At 37.4% G+C, this 13,767-nt stretch overlaps 1 protein-coding gene across 2 annotated transcripts in view; it reads left to right on the top strand.

Moving 5' to 3' along the window:
* The window catches only part of TDRD15 (tudor domain containing 15), a 701,518-nt gene that overhangs the window by 521,897 nt on the left and 165,854 nt on the right, over positions 1–13,767 (top strand). For both annotated transcript variants that reach the window (XM_045054884.1, XM_045054879.1), the window contains one exon: positions 11,311–11,455. The gene's annotated coding sequence lies outside the window, so the exon portion shown is untranslated. The remainder of the gene's footprint in view (positions 1–11,310; positions 11,456–13,767) is intronic.

The following is a 13,767-nucleotide window of genomic DNA, read 5'->3' as shown; positions in this document are numbered from 1 at the left end:
ATAGGATGCTGGGCCACCCAGGGTGAAATCACTGAGTCAGACACTTGGACTGAATGCCCCCGGTACAGAGATGTGGTCTGTGGAGGGGAAGTGCTACCTTAGGAGTGAGGCTGGTTGGTCACGGAGGAAAGGCTGAGTGAACTCTTGTCATTTCAAGGCTATGTAAGTTATTTCCAATTTTGTCTTAATTTCTAGAGTGTACCCCTTTTAATCAGGTATGAAAATGTGAAATTCAAAGTGAGCATAGTATACTCTGAACTTTCTATATATTTAATAATATGTGTATATTGGGATGAAAATGGTGAGTAGTAATACCAGTTATTATTATCACATGTCTACTATAGGAATAAGAGCCTTTTTATACATTATCTCCTATATTTATTTTTTTTAATTTTTAAAATGTTTATTCATTTTTGAGAGAGAGAGAGAGAGAGAGAGAGAGAGAGAGAATGGGGGGTGGGGGAGAAAGAAAGGGAGACACAGAAGCAGGCTCCAGGCTCTGAGCTGTCAGCACAGAGCCCAACACAGGGTTCAAACCCACAGACACAAGATCGTGACCTGTGCCGAAGTTGGATGCTTAACCGACTGAGACACACAGGTGCCACATCTTTTTTTAAATAGCCTTATTGAGATATAATTCATATCCCATATGTTTCACCTATTTAGAGTGTACAATTCAACGGTTTAAGGTTTAAGTTTATTAACAGGTAAGTGCAACCACCACAGTCAATTGTAGAACATTTTTATCTCCTCAAAAAGGAATTCTGTACTCTTTAGCATTCACCTCTCTTTTGCCCTTTTCATGCCCTAAGCAATCACTAATAGAACTTCTGTCTCTTTGTAACCCTTTTCTTGACATTTCATATGAAAGGACTTATATGTTATCTTGTGAGACTGGCTTCTTTGACTTAACATAATGTTTTTAAGGTTTCATGCATGTTGCAACACTTTTCAGTGTTTCATTCTTTTTATGGTAGGTTAATATTCCATTGTATGGATGTACCACATTTTGTTTATCCATCTATCAGTTGATGGACATCTGGGTTGTTTCCAAGTTTTGGCTATTATGTAAAATGCTACTGTGACTATTTCATGCATGGGTTTTTATTCATGTTTTAAATGAATTTTGTTTTCATTTCTCTTGATGAAATACATAGGAGTAGAATTATTTGCTCTTTCTAACAATCTTGTGAGATAAGTAACACAATCTATGTACTGATAAGGCAACTGATATTCAGGAAAGTTAAACTATTTGCCCAATATCATAGAGCAAATAAAAGGTGAGATTAAAACTCTGTGCCCTTCAAATCCATAGTTCATATTTACTCTACTGTACTTCTGCCAAGCATGAGCACTAAATATGCAGCTATATCCATGCATTTGATGAATACCACACCCCAAGTACAGATGTGCATAATTATCAGAATGACATTAGTTGTGGTTTAGGACAAACCTGACATTGTCATGACAACTCTCTCCCTCACCCCATCTCCCTTGCTAGAAACATGCACTCCAGCTACATCTACCTTCCTTTTATGGATTTTTTAAAAACTTTATATGTTTTTATTTTTGAGAGAAAGGTAGGGGAGGGGCAGAGAGAGGGAAACACAGAATCTGAAGCAGGCTCCCGGCTCTGAGCTGTCAGCACAGAGCCCAATGTGGGGCTTGAACTCATGAACCACGAGATTATGGCCTGAGCTGAAGTCAGAGCCTTAACTGACTGAGCCACCCAGATGACCCCCTTTTATGGATTGTTTACAAAATGAACCCTGGCTTGTCTTTAGGGAGCAGAGTCAGAATTACCTTTCGTATGAAATAGACTTAGGGATTATGCAGGGGGGAGGCACGACAGCATCCCTAGCCCTGGATTCTCTCTGAGGCCCACACAGAATGAACTTATCTGGATGCCATCTGCATGTTGATCTCCTAACAAAACATGCTTCCAGATAATCAGGCAGCTTGGTCCCCAGAGCCTCCTTTCTCTTTCCCCTGGGGTCCTTTCTCAGCTTGGGCCTTCTAGTGCTGTGCATACACTCAAGGCACTGAGGCCTCATTACCATGAAATACTACTCATTAGGATTGACTGCTTTCTTCCCAACTAAGATATAGAAATCTTACAAACTTTTATATTTTTTAGGAGCAAGCAGTTCAAAATTGGATTACCTTTCCACATTTTCATACAAAGTGGATTAATGTGCCCCTGTCTTTATTACATTTTCCACCCTTGTCATTTGTGATTAAGCCAACACTATGAAGATGTATTACAGATCGGTATAAATGGGAACATTAAAACACTGGCTATATATCAGAGAAGCTCAAGGCAAGTTGATTTGTGCTACACACACTCTCAGTGCAATACATCTGGAATATTTCACGTCTCTTTGGACAAAACAATCTTTCTATGTTACCAAAAGTAACAAAAGTTAAGAAAAAGGGGAAAAATCGAGGAAAGAGGGAAAGGTGACAATTTTTGTTCTGGGACAATGGAAGGAAGCCACATTTCTGCAACAGTCTCAATATATAATTTTTCAGATTACGTTCTCAGCTCAGACCCAAATCATCACCTGGGATCAATGAAGCAGGAAAAACATGGTTCATAACCAAGATTCCTAATTCATATGAACAAAAAGGGTATTTGAATAGGCCCCCACTCAATGTTTCTGAGTTTATGTTCCATCTCTGCCAGGTCATTCCTACTCTGTGAGTACCTTCATGGCTCAGGCTTTCTGGGGAAGCAGCAGGCCCTAGAACAGTTCAAATCTGAAAGGCAAGCCTGGTGCCTGTAGAGAGGCTACTCATTCTTAGTCACATGAGACAGGAACGCAAGGCCCCAAGGCTCAGAACATGGGATAGGCAGTTCTGGTAGGAATGTCCAATGAAGTGCTGCTTTCTGAACAGAGGCTGATCTGATTGCTCCCCTAAAGAATCCTACCTACGGGGCACCTGGGTGGCGCAGTCGGTTAAGCGTCCAACTTCAGCCAGGTCACAATCTCACGGTCCGTGAGTTCGAGCCCCGCATCAGGCTGATGGCTCGGAGCCTGGAGCCTGTTTCCGATTCTGTGTCTCCCTCTCTCTCTGCCCCTCCCCCGTTCATGCTCTGTCTCTCTCTGTCCCAAAAATAAATAAAAACGTTGAAAAAAAATTAAAAAAAGAATCCTACCTGCAATACATTCTTTCCTTCACTCTATAACTTCTTTCCTAGAGATGTTTATGAGAGGACCTTATAGTTCCTTCCCATGACGTGCTGTCCAGAATGCAGCCACAGGCTCTCCCTGGCCTGCCATCACCTCCCCTTCTGTTGTGTTAGCTCCCTCAGGGCCCTGCCATGAAGACTGTATGAACAGATCAGAATAATTTACTTTCTGACTACTTCACTAACGTTGAGGACACAATCTCATGAGTGTTTGAAGTTGTGTCTGTGGTCTGTGGAGGGTAGTTATGACTACATTGGAAAAGGACTTCTCTTTGGTGATATTAGTGCCCCCAGATAAAAGATCATGCTAAGAAGCTCTCAATTAAGCCAGTTTTTGTTGATAATGTTGAGTTGGCTCTTTACCTCTCATTTAAATCTAATCCTATCCAATTTTCTTTTGTGATTGCATATAGTGGAAACAGGACACGGTAGAGTTTTTGTGCTCAAGAATTTTGTGGAGAGTCAAACAAATAATAAGGAATTCAGTAAATTGTGTTAATCATGAAGAAGAAAGTAAAACAGGGAGATGATGATATAGAGAGTTGAAGAAACTAGTTTGTCAATTTCAAGGAGGTGACTTTGATGTAGTCTAGAATAACCAGAACCTAACTGGATCCTAACTTAATTTGGGAGGGGGGGGGTTGGGGAAGTAAACTGACAGAATCCTTCAAAATAAACTGCTATGGGCAAGGCCAAAACTCCTGTTTCTGGTGCATTCTTGGAATTGTAGTTTTTCATATACCAGATGCCTTTTCAGTAGGGCATGAGGTAGTTAGCTGAAAGTCTACTTGAAATGTTGGATTGGATCAGAGTTTTTATGCACTTCAACCTGCTTTCCAACCTGCTTTCTAACTTTTAAGTTAGATGGAAAAAAATCTATACTCAAAAAATGGTAGAAATATAGTTTATACGTTGTGAAATGTACCATAAAGGAAAATTAGAGTATAAACTTGGGATATGTGACAGAGAACTAATTTTTATCTGAAATGTCAAGGAATATTTTCCCAAATGATGTAATTTGAGCGAAAGACTAAAATTTGTGTGGATATTAACCAGATCTTTTGTGTGGGGTGGAAACAGGAAGCCTTCCTGGTAGAAGAAACAACATTATCTAAAGATCCTAGAACAAAAGAAAAAAGTTCTGTTTAGGAATCTGAAAGGAAATATCAGACAGGGAGAGTGCCAGATGAGTCTGGCAAGTTGAGCAGGTGCCAGGATATGTGGAATCTTATAGGTAGTGTGAAATTAATTGATTTTTCATCCTAAGAGCAATGGGAAGTCCCTGAATTTTCACCTGAGAAGTCACAAGTTCATTTGCATGTAAAAGGTCATTCTGGGCAAGAGAAAAGTAGATGTGGGAAAACCAGTAAGGAGACCATCTATACTGTCCAAGCCAGAGATCATGGTGCCTTGGGCTAGGAATATGGCAGCTAATATGGCAGCACAGAAGTGGAAAATTGAACATATTAATGATCTGTTTACCAGGTTAAACCCACAGCACTTGTTAATGTGCTAGAATATAGCAACTGTGAGAGAAGGAAGTATCAAAGTTGATTCCTTACTTTTGCTTTTTCTTTTTTAAAATACCACTGCAAAGATGGTAGTTCTTTGGTAGAGAATAGGCAAGTATAGAGAATAAACTTTGGTGAAAGGAGACAAACTAGATACACTGTCTACTGACAAATAATGAATTAGTCTTGACTTGTTCAAGGATGAGAAGAAGAGGAATGGTGTGGAGGGATATTATTCATGTGGTTATGTGGCTATTGAAGAAATTCTGCATACTAACAGAAGACTAGTGGAAAATTTCTGAGAACAATGTGTTCTACCTCCCAGGAGAAAATTTAAGGGCACTGGTTGTCATTCTCCTTAGAGTGAAAGAAGATTTTACTTTATAAAACAGGAAGAAAAATGATAAACGGAGAAAGAGTAAGGTGATTTTGTTGGAGAAGCAACATAGTAAATGAAAAGAGAGAGGTGAGATGAGGAAGAATTGGGAGAAGGTTAAGAACACAAGAGGGTAATGAGGTCATGAAAAACAAGTATGATTTGCAACAGTTTAATCTGTGGTATAGATAACACATTTGAGAAGACCTCTCAAAATGTGGGACAATAGGGTAAATAAATAAAAATAAGAATAATAAAAATATAAATATGGTGGACAGGGAATAAACAACACAAGAGAAGACTAATCAATATCCAAAAATAAAATGGGGAAAAATCCAACAGACATATATTCTTTTCACCTGAAGATGTATATTCTTTTCAGATATATATATATATATATATATATATATATATATATATATATATCTTTTTAGAAGATATATTCTTCACCTGTATGTAGAATGAAGTATCTCACCACATTGCAGGTATGATTATTTAAGGAATATACCTATACAGGTAATAACCAAAATCTAAATTAAAATAAATATAAATAGATGTTATTCTCATAAGCATTCAATAAGGGGGAAAAAGCAAAACTGGAAATACAGCGTTTTAAAGAGAAACCAATTTCAAGGTAGGCTCAGTTTTTTGTTCAATAACACCAACTGTCAGAAGGTAACAGATGAAAATCTATAGACTTTTGAATTTTTTTTGTGATTTAAGAATATTTTACCCAGTTTACTTGTGTTTTTTATGTAACAAAAATAGAAAAAAAAAACATTTCAGCTATGCAAAGACTCAGCTCTGCCAGCAGCCAAGTATGATCAACACACACACACACACACACACACACACACACACACACACACACGTCCATGCATACACATGCATGTGCTCCTGAATTTATAGTCTTCTGATGGGGAGATAAGGAAAAAGGGAAAAAAGAAGCAAAAGGTTAAGAATGTAGATATTATAAAGAGGTAGAATAGAGCCCATTTAAAAAGTAAAAATAAATATTTTATAACTCTAGTTTTTTTTAAGTTTATTTACTTATTTTGAGAGAGAGAGCAAGAGGGGAAGGGGCATAGAAAGAAGAAGAGAAAGAGAGAATCTGAAACAGGCTCTGCACTGATGGTGCAGAGGCTCATGTGGGGCTCGAACTCATGAACCATGATATCATGACCTGAGCCAAAGCCTGATGCCCAACTGACTGAGCCACCCAGGCACCCCTATAACTCTAGTTTTAAAATTTAATGTAAATTAAAAAAAAGTATTGCATATTAATGAAATTAAGAATAAAATGGTCATTAGTTCCCAGATTACTGACAAAGGGTAGTAGGAATTTAGGAAAGCACAAAACTGTGGTATAAAAGGGTGGAAATTTAGTCATTTCATTTTGTCTTAACTGTAATATGAAAAACATGATTAAAGTGATGAGACTTGATTTTTCTTTTCCCCTCCCTTTCTGGATCATGATTAACCCTGCTCTGCACATCCATCACATTCCTCTATTTACATCCTAAATTAATTTAGAATTTTAGGGGGTGTTGGGTGGCTGAGTTGGTTAAGTGTCCAACTTCAGCTCATGTCATGATCTCATGGTTTGTGAGTTCGAACCCCATGACAGGCTGTATGCTGACAGCTCAGAGCCTGGAGCCTGCTTTGGACTCTGTGTCTCCCTCTCTCTCTCTCTGCCCATCCCCACTCATTCTCTCTCTCTCTCTCTTTCTCTCAAAAATAAATAAAACATGAAAAAAAATTTTAAAAATTTAGACTTTTAGGAATTTCTTGACTCATTTTCAGCTGTGCTTATCTAAAGCTGAAAGAGAAAAATATATGTGAATGCAACTTATATACTATGAGGCCAAACACAAGCACAAGACTTTTATATTATTAAGAAAACAAGTTATTTCCACACAAATGGCAGTGAAATGAGGTCCTACACCTCCTATGCTTGTGCTGATGTTTTGTACCTAAAATACAAAAAATATACATTTGTGCTATTTTAATTTATTTGTGTTAGTTTCGGCTGAGTATCCCCCCCCCCCCCCATGAAGGTCTCATCAGACTTTGGCTACATCCCTCTTCGCTTTGCACCATCTGGGGATTTGGCCAACAGCCACCTATGCCTTCATCTAAGCTAGTGTTTTGCAAACAGTTCATTTGAGGACCAATGTCACATATTTGACATGTTTTGAATAATCACATGCATCTTATAAATTTAATATTTTTCTTTAACATTTTCACTTTTTTACTTATATAAATTTATTTTTAAAAAATTTTATAGCATGAGTTTGATGTACGAGATACTTACATACAAAAGCTAAATAAAACTGTGTCTTGAGTGAAACTCTCGTGGTATTGTAATACCATCCTTCAGAACTGATAGTATTTATTCTTGTCATCTATAGAGTGGTGGCTACATTCATGATCAAATGTTTGCCTCATCTGTGATGCCACTTTCTGTGCTAGAGCCAAAGGCCAGAGCTCTGGATGATGCAGGAAGCCATAATCTGAGCAGGTTGACTGATATAGTGAAGGCTGTATAAAAGTCCTTTCACTCAGAAGCATTTTTCAGTCTTGACATATTTGCTTGGCTTTAAAAAGTTCAGATTATTTTAGGTAGTTAATTTGGCTCTTTGATTAGTATCTGACACTAAAATTATCCCAACCCAACTTATATATGATTTCACATTCCGACAGTCTTTTCAGAATCTATAAATATTCTGATTCAGGTGCAAATATATTTGGAGTATGTCATCAGAATCTATTTGGATTTTCAGCTAAAAAATTCTAGATTCAATAATTGGCCAAATTCATTAGTGGTTTTGACCAGTATGTACATCATTCTATGCAATTAATAAAGATAATATATATTTAATCTTTTATGCTGGCAAGCACCTAGAAGGAAGAGAATTTTTTTGTTTGTTTATTTTAAATTCTCTTTCCTCACAAACTCTCTTATCCTCATTTGTCTATAAGTAATTATTAAGGTAAATTTCTTTAATATAATTTCTTTAAGATGGATTTAATTCTTTCATAGGATAGCAATGGTAATTTCTAATGTGGAGATCAAAATTACAAGAGCTATTCATATTCATTCTCCAGGACGCCATCTGATCACCAGCTGGGGTCAGGATGAAATTTTTCTGGCCAGAGAAAGGTGTCATATAATTCACTAAAATTGGTGCCGAATGCAAACAGTTTCTTCTCTCAGGCCCAGCAGGTGTGGGCTACCAGTGATGATGCATCATCCTATTTGTCTACAGCCTTCTTTTCTCTTTACATATTGCCCCTTCCTCTACCTACTTCCTTTCTCAGTGCCTCTTTTATGTATTACTTTTCTTCTTCATATTCTGCTCCTTTTCTCTGCCTCTTTACAAGTGAATTGTATATGCATCTGGGCTTAGGACCCTATGAGAAGCTATGTCTGTCCCTTCACCCCTCTTGGCGTGTTGGCCACCTACACCCTCTTGTCATCATTTCTTCTGCACAGCCATTAATTAGGACATTCATTGATGTTCTGCTTCAAATTGCAGGAGCCAGCTGCTGCTTTGACAATGCTGCCAATGAGGGTATAAAATGGAAAATGACAAGTTCTATCCTATCTAACAAGAGACATTAGCTTAAACAGAGTTTTTCGGATCTTGGATTAGAGGTCGATTTCAGGGAAAACATTTTCTGATAGGACTGATGTTTTCATAGCACATAAAGATAAATAGCCCAAGTTCTATATACATGCAACATAAATTAAATCCATTTTAACGTAGACTATCTTATGTTTCATCACATGCTTTATGTGGTACTGAGGTATTTGGCGTATTACATTTCACAGATTCCATTTCAGATATCACTGATGGAGAACAACAGCTAAGATAGGAATAGTAATAATAGCAGCAGTAGCAGTACCACTATAAGTAAAAACTATCGTTTTGTTTGCAGAGTTTCTTCAACATTTAATATATGTAAGTTAGCCAACACCTGATAAGCATTTGCTATGTGTCTGGGATCGTGGTTGTTGAGCCATATGATACATATTTTTTGTACATCAAAAATGGCCGACTATCAGGCAGTTCATGTAGTTCAGCAGTTTCCCTTTTAATTCTCACAACAAAGCTGTGAGGAAATATTATTCTTGTTCTTTATTTGATGACACTGAGGACCAGATCAGAGAATATGTGGGGAGTCAAGACTTCAGACTGGAGTATGAATTCTCCATACTGCTACACAAAGTTCACCCCGATCTCATTTTGTGATTTTTGTGTTTCATTTTGGTTAACAAAAAGTTTCAGGGGAGAACTCAGTGTCCTCTGTGTGCTGCTGATCCAAAAGCCTGTAGATCATGAACATGAGTTGTTTTCATTAGTTCCTGACCAGGACGTTTTTCTTCTCCCCTTGAAAATACAAGGTCTGGGCATGAATGTTATAACCACAGAGTCATTTACTAGAGCCATGTTCACTTACCTCAAGGATTCCTAGGAGTAGAGGCACCATTGTGAAAACAAAGGTACTTGCTCCCCTCATATCAGACAGCCAGCCAGCAGACAAGCTACAGGTATATTAACATCACCTTCAAGGGCCAGAGCAAGCAAAGCCTCCATCCTGGAACACCTTACATCAGTGGGTGAAGACAGCTCCCGGAGAGCAGTTCCTTCCAGACTCAAAAGTCTGTGACCATCCCTGTTGTCCTTTCTGGATATTATTTGCCCAGTGAAATAATTAGAATTTGCAAACCATCAACACAGAGAGTTAGAAAATATTTGACTGAAGTATTTACGTACATACCACTGAAGCTCAGATATGTTTAGATGGAACTAGGACTGGAACCTACCAGGGTCCAGAAACAGTGGCTTTGGGGTTGGAGTTTTCCAAGTGCTTTAAAGGCAAGCCCACAATTCTAATTGTTCACTTGTAAAGGAAACACTTGTATTAAAATCTCCTATACTATTATCATCACTTCCCGGGCCATATCTCTATCATTCCATACCACCCCAGCTCTTCATCCTGAGTGAGTCAAGAACTCTAAATTGACAGGATATCCTTCCATTACAATTTCAATCACTGCATCACTGTGGCTGAACACCTAGACTGTTCATGATTTTTGTAGCATCCTCAGTTTTCCAGATGAATAATAAATATAATTCGTCAACTATTTCAGAAAAACCCATGTATTCTTTTTATTTTTTTTTCCTTGGGAAACAAGAAATCTATTTGCTTTTGCATGGTATATGGCAGTCAGAAGTACCTCATTCATTCACTTTTTATTCATTTGATGCATGAAAAAAAGGCATTAAATGTATTTCAGCGTGTCACCTCAAATTCTGTTCAGCCAACAGTGATGAATATGCTCAGTTCCTCAGCTGGGGTACTGTTTCATTTTTTCGTGACAATATCATTTGACAAGCCAATTCTGCATTGGCAATATTGTATCATATTTTTGTCTGCATGTAAATTATGTTGACAGTCTCATAAACATAAATTGGCAGGGATACTGTCCCAAAGCAATGTTTGTTAAAATACACTAATGGAATAGAATAAATAAATTTTTCCAAAGCATTAATAACGCAGTGGTGTGTCACTACATTGTGCAAGAAGGTCTACAGAATATGTTACTGTCTATGCTAAATTAATACAGTATATATTTCTTAATATATATTTCATTCCATCTCATGCTTATGTTTATTGATTAGTCATCCCATTTCATGGAGCTTTGTGTAGTAATGATCACAACCTTGTGATACTTTGTAAAAGTCAGCATTGTCTGGGACAGATAGCTATAATTGAGCATGTGTGTAAGGTGTAATTTAAATCCTGCATTGTTACATTACTTTGTTCTTGACTGTGCTTCCTTTTCGTCACCTGCCAACCTAAAGAGATGCTTTTAGCTGGCTTCTACTCTGGTGGAACAGACAGATGCTAGAGATTTAGAAGAGGTATCTAGAACACTAAGCAGACTAGGTGTAGGTTTTATTAATTTATTTTTGAGATCAACAATGAGAAATTTCACTTCCAGGTATTTGTGGACAGATAGCATGGATGATTTTGGAAAAGTAGGGACTATTCCATACTTTTAATTCTTTCACTTGCTAGCAGTATAACCTTTGGCAAGATACGAAAAAATCTCTACGTCTCAATTACTGCACAGTAGGGATAATTACAAATAACAACAGGTGTTATGAGGATTAGATGCTGAATGTAAAGTAATTGGTATGATCTCTGGCTTATAACAGGCATCACGAGATGGTATCTGACCATGTAGAATAGAGGGAAAAGAGCAGAAGAGATCCAATGAGAGAAAAACAAAGACAGAAGCAAAGAAAGAAAATGAATTTAACCATATTTTGATGAAACAGAGGATGCCGTGTCTTCAAAAGTGTAAGTATTTGGTATGGGGAGAAATGGGTACAATTTGGAATTTCTACACATGTATTCAAGTCAAGGTATACATCAGATTTCAAGGGTACTCTGTGTGTCTCCCTGAATGGCAGTGCATACGATTCTCTTCTAAGTTTCCTCTTTCCTATTGATTAATTCCTATTTTCTTATTTCATCTTTTGATCTTTGGAGAGTAAAGATTAACCGAGAAGTAGAAGCTGATATTCCATTGCTGAAGAAGAACTAGAATTCCACTGAGACAAGAACATTAGGAAAAGCATTAGGACGGGTCCCTAAAGGCCATACCACTTGATCAGTGTTGGGCAGAATCCTTGTGTGGATTCCCCAATGCCTGCTTCTGGAACTTCATCCAGTCTCTCTCAGCTTTTACTTTGAAGCTTCATGTGACGCATCCTATAAACTATTCATCCAGAAGTCCACACACTTGGACTTGGGTGCTAAGCAAAGAAGGTTAGGCAGACATAGCTTCTGCCGTCAGATGTATAAATCCAAGCCCAGTAAATACATAGGTTTTATTGTGTTTGAAGTTGACCACTCTTACTGATTAACCATAAGGACACAAGCCCCCATCTTCGTGTTAAACTTAAGAGATTTTATTGAATAGGTAAAATCTAAGAATTGCTTTTAAAAATTTAAGCAGTAAGCCATGCAACAAATTATAAGTGACCATTTACTAAGTGGTAGCTGTAAGAGTGAAAGCAAATACAGGGACAGGCAGTGTTTTGGGAAAGTAAGAGGTAGGAGTTTTGTAAACTTAAACAGCAGGTATTATTGGTCATAATACTTATAAAGCATTATGCTAGATCTAGGGTAAATAGAAAAAAAGTTTCATATACCCTCTCTGATCTCCAGGAGTTTACAATTTATTTGGAGACAGAAGACTCATATATAAGCGAGTTCTTGATGTGAATATGAGAAGTGGAACCCCAGTCAATAATACAGGCTAGAATTGTCTGTGTCATGAATGGTGTAGCATGCCTCTGGGATTCTGCTTCTTTAGGACTCGTTCTTCAAGAGTATTGCCCTCTGATAGCTCACAAATTAGTATTCCCCAAGAATTTCCCTTGGCCTGAGGTAGTTACCTTACCCAGGGTTATTCCCTCTGCCAAGGGGTAATACTCATCCACTGAATGGTTGATGGAGGATTGATGTACAAAGCCCCAGCCCCCTTCTCTAGATTAATGATGTCTGTGAAGGGCCACTGTAACTGAAGAACATGACATGGGACTGGCTAGAGCTTAGGTTGCAATGTATCACCATTCTGCATTTTTCTATGCCTGATCCTGCTTTCCTCACTTGGCTACATTTTTGGTTCCTAAGAGCCCTTCCTAATAAGCCATTTGTAGACAAATCTCCATCTTAGAGTCTGTTTCCTGAGAAACCTAATCTACCTACCACAGCCTGTGTGTTTTAAGGTTCAAAGAGTGGTGCAGATAATAAGTGCTATAGGAATATTTAGAAGAGAGAAATCTCTACTTTTTGTGTAATTTATTATTGTACTTCTCCAAACCTGCAAAGTGCTTGTTACATGGTCAGCCCTATAGAGTTTTGTGACATGAATGACTTGTGTGTTGAAGAAAGTTGGCTAGATGTTGACAGACAGAAGGGAGAATAACTACAAAGTGATTGACTTGGGTAGCGGAAAGAATATTTTATCTTCCTCAAAAATAAATAATTGAACCAAGGAAGAGAATTTGAACTGCTTGTTCTTTTCTGTGTCCTGTTTCAGAGTGTTTAATAGACTAGAATTTATGGAACTGAATGAAGTGTAAGTTCAGGGTTCATCGTATCTGTGTGATATCTGCCCTTAACACTCACTGAAGAATTATATTTAAAAAAAAGTCACTTTTGGATCCCATCTCCTGCACTTGGTGGTGTTATAAAACCGTCTCTCCTAGGGAGTTCTAAGGAAGTTTTAAAGACTATTTATCAACTATATAGATATAGATAGTAAAATAGATAGTAAATAGGTATAGACATGGGTGCAAAGAAATAGACTTTCTAATTATTGTACAATGTGTGAGAACATGTTATCAAAAACTTCCTAGAGTACAATTTGTAGCTAAAATGTACTATCCCTTTGATACAATTCTATATTCAGAGACTTATTCTAAGAAAGTAATTAAGATATATGAAAAACTTAACCTCAAAGTTGATTATTACAACAGTATTTATGATAGCAAATAATTTCTAACAATATCAATGACACACAATTGAGAATAAGTTAAATAAATAATTTTATTTTTCAAAAAAGGAGTATTTACCCATTAAATCAATGCTAGATGGATATT

This window comes from Felis catus, chromosome A3 (assembly GCF_018350175.1).
Source record: "Felis catus isolate Fca126 chromosome A3, F.catus_Fca126_mat1.0, whole genome shotgun sequence".
Taxonomy (NCBI): Eukaryota; Metazoa; Chordata; class Mammalia; order Carnivora; family Felidae; genus Felis; species Felis catus.
Note: the sequence above shows the minus strand (reverse complement) of the source record. Positions and strands in the feature narration are given on the sequence as shown.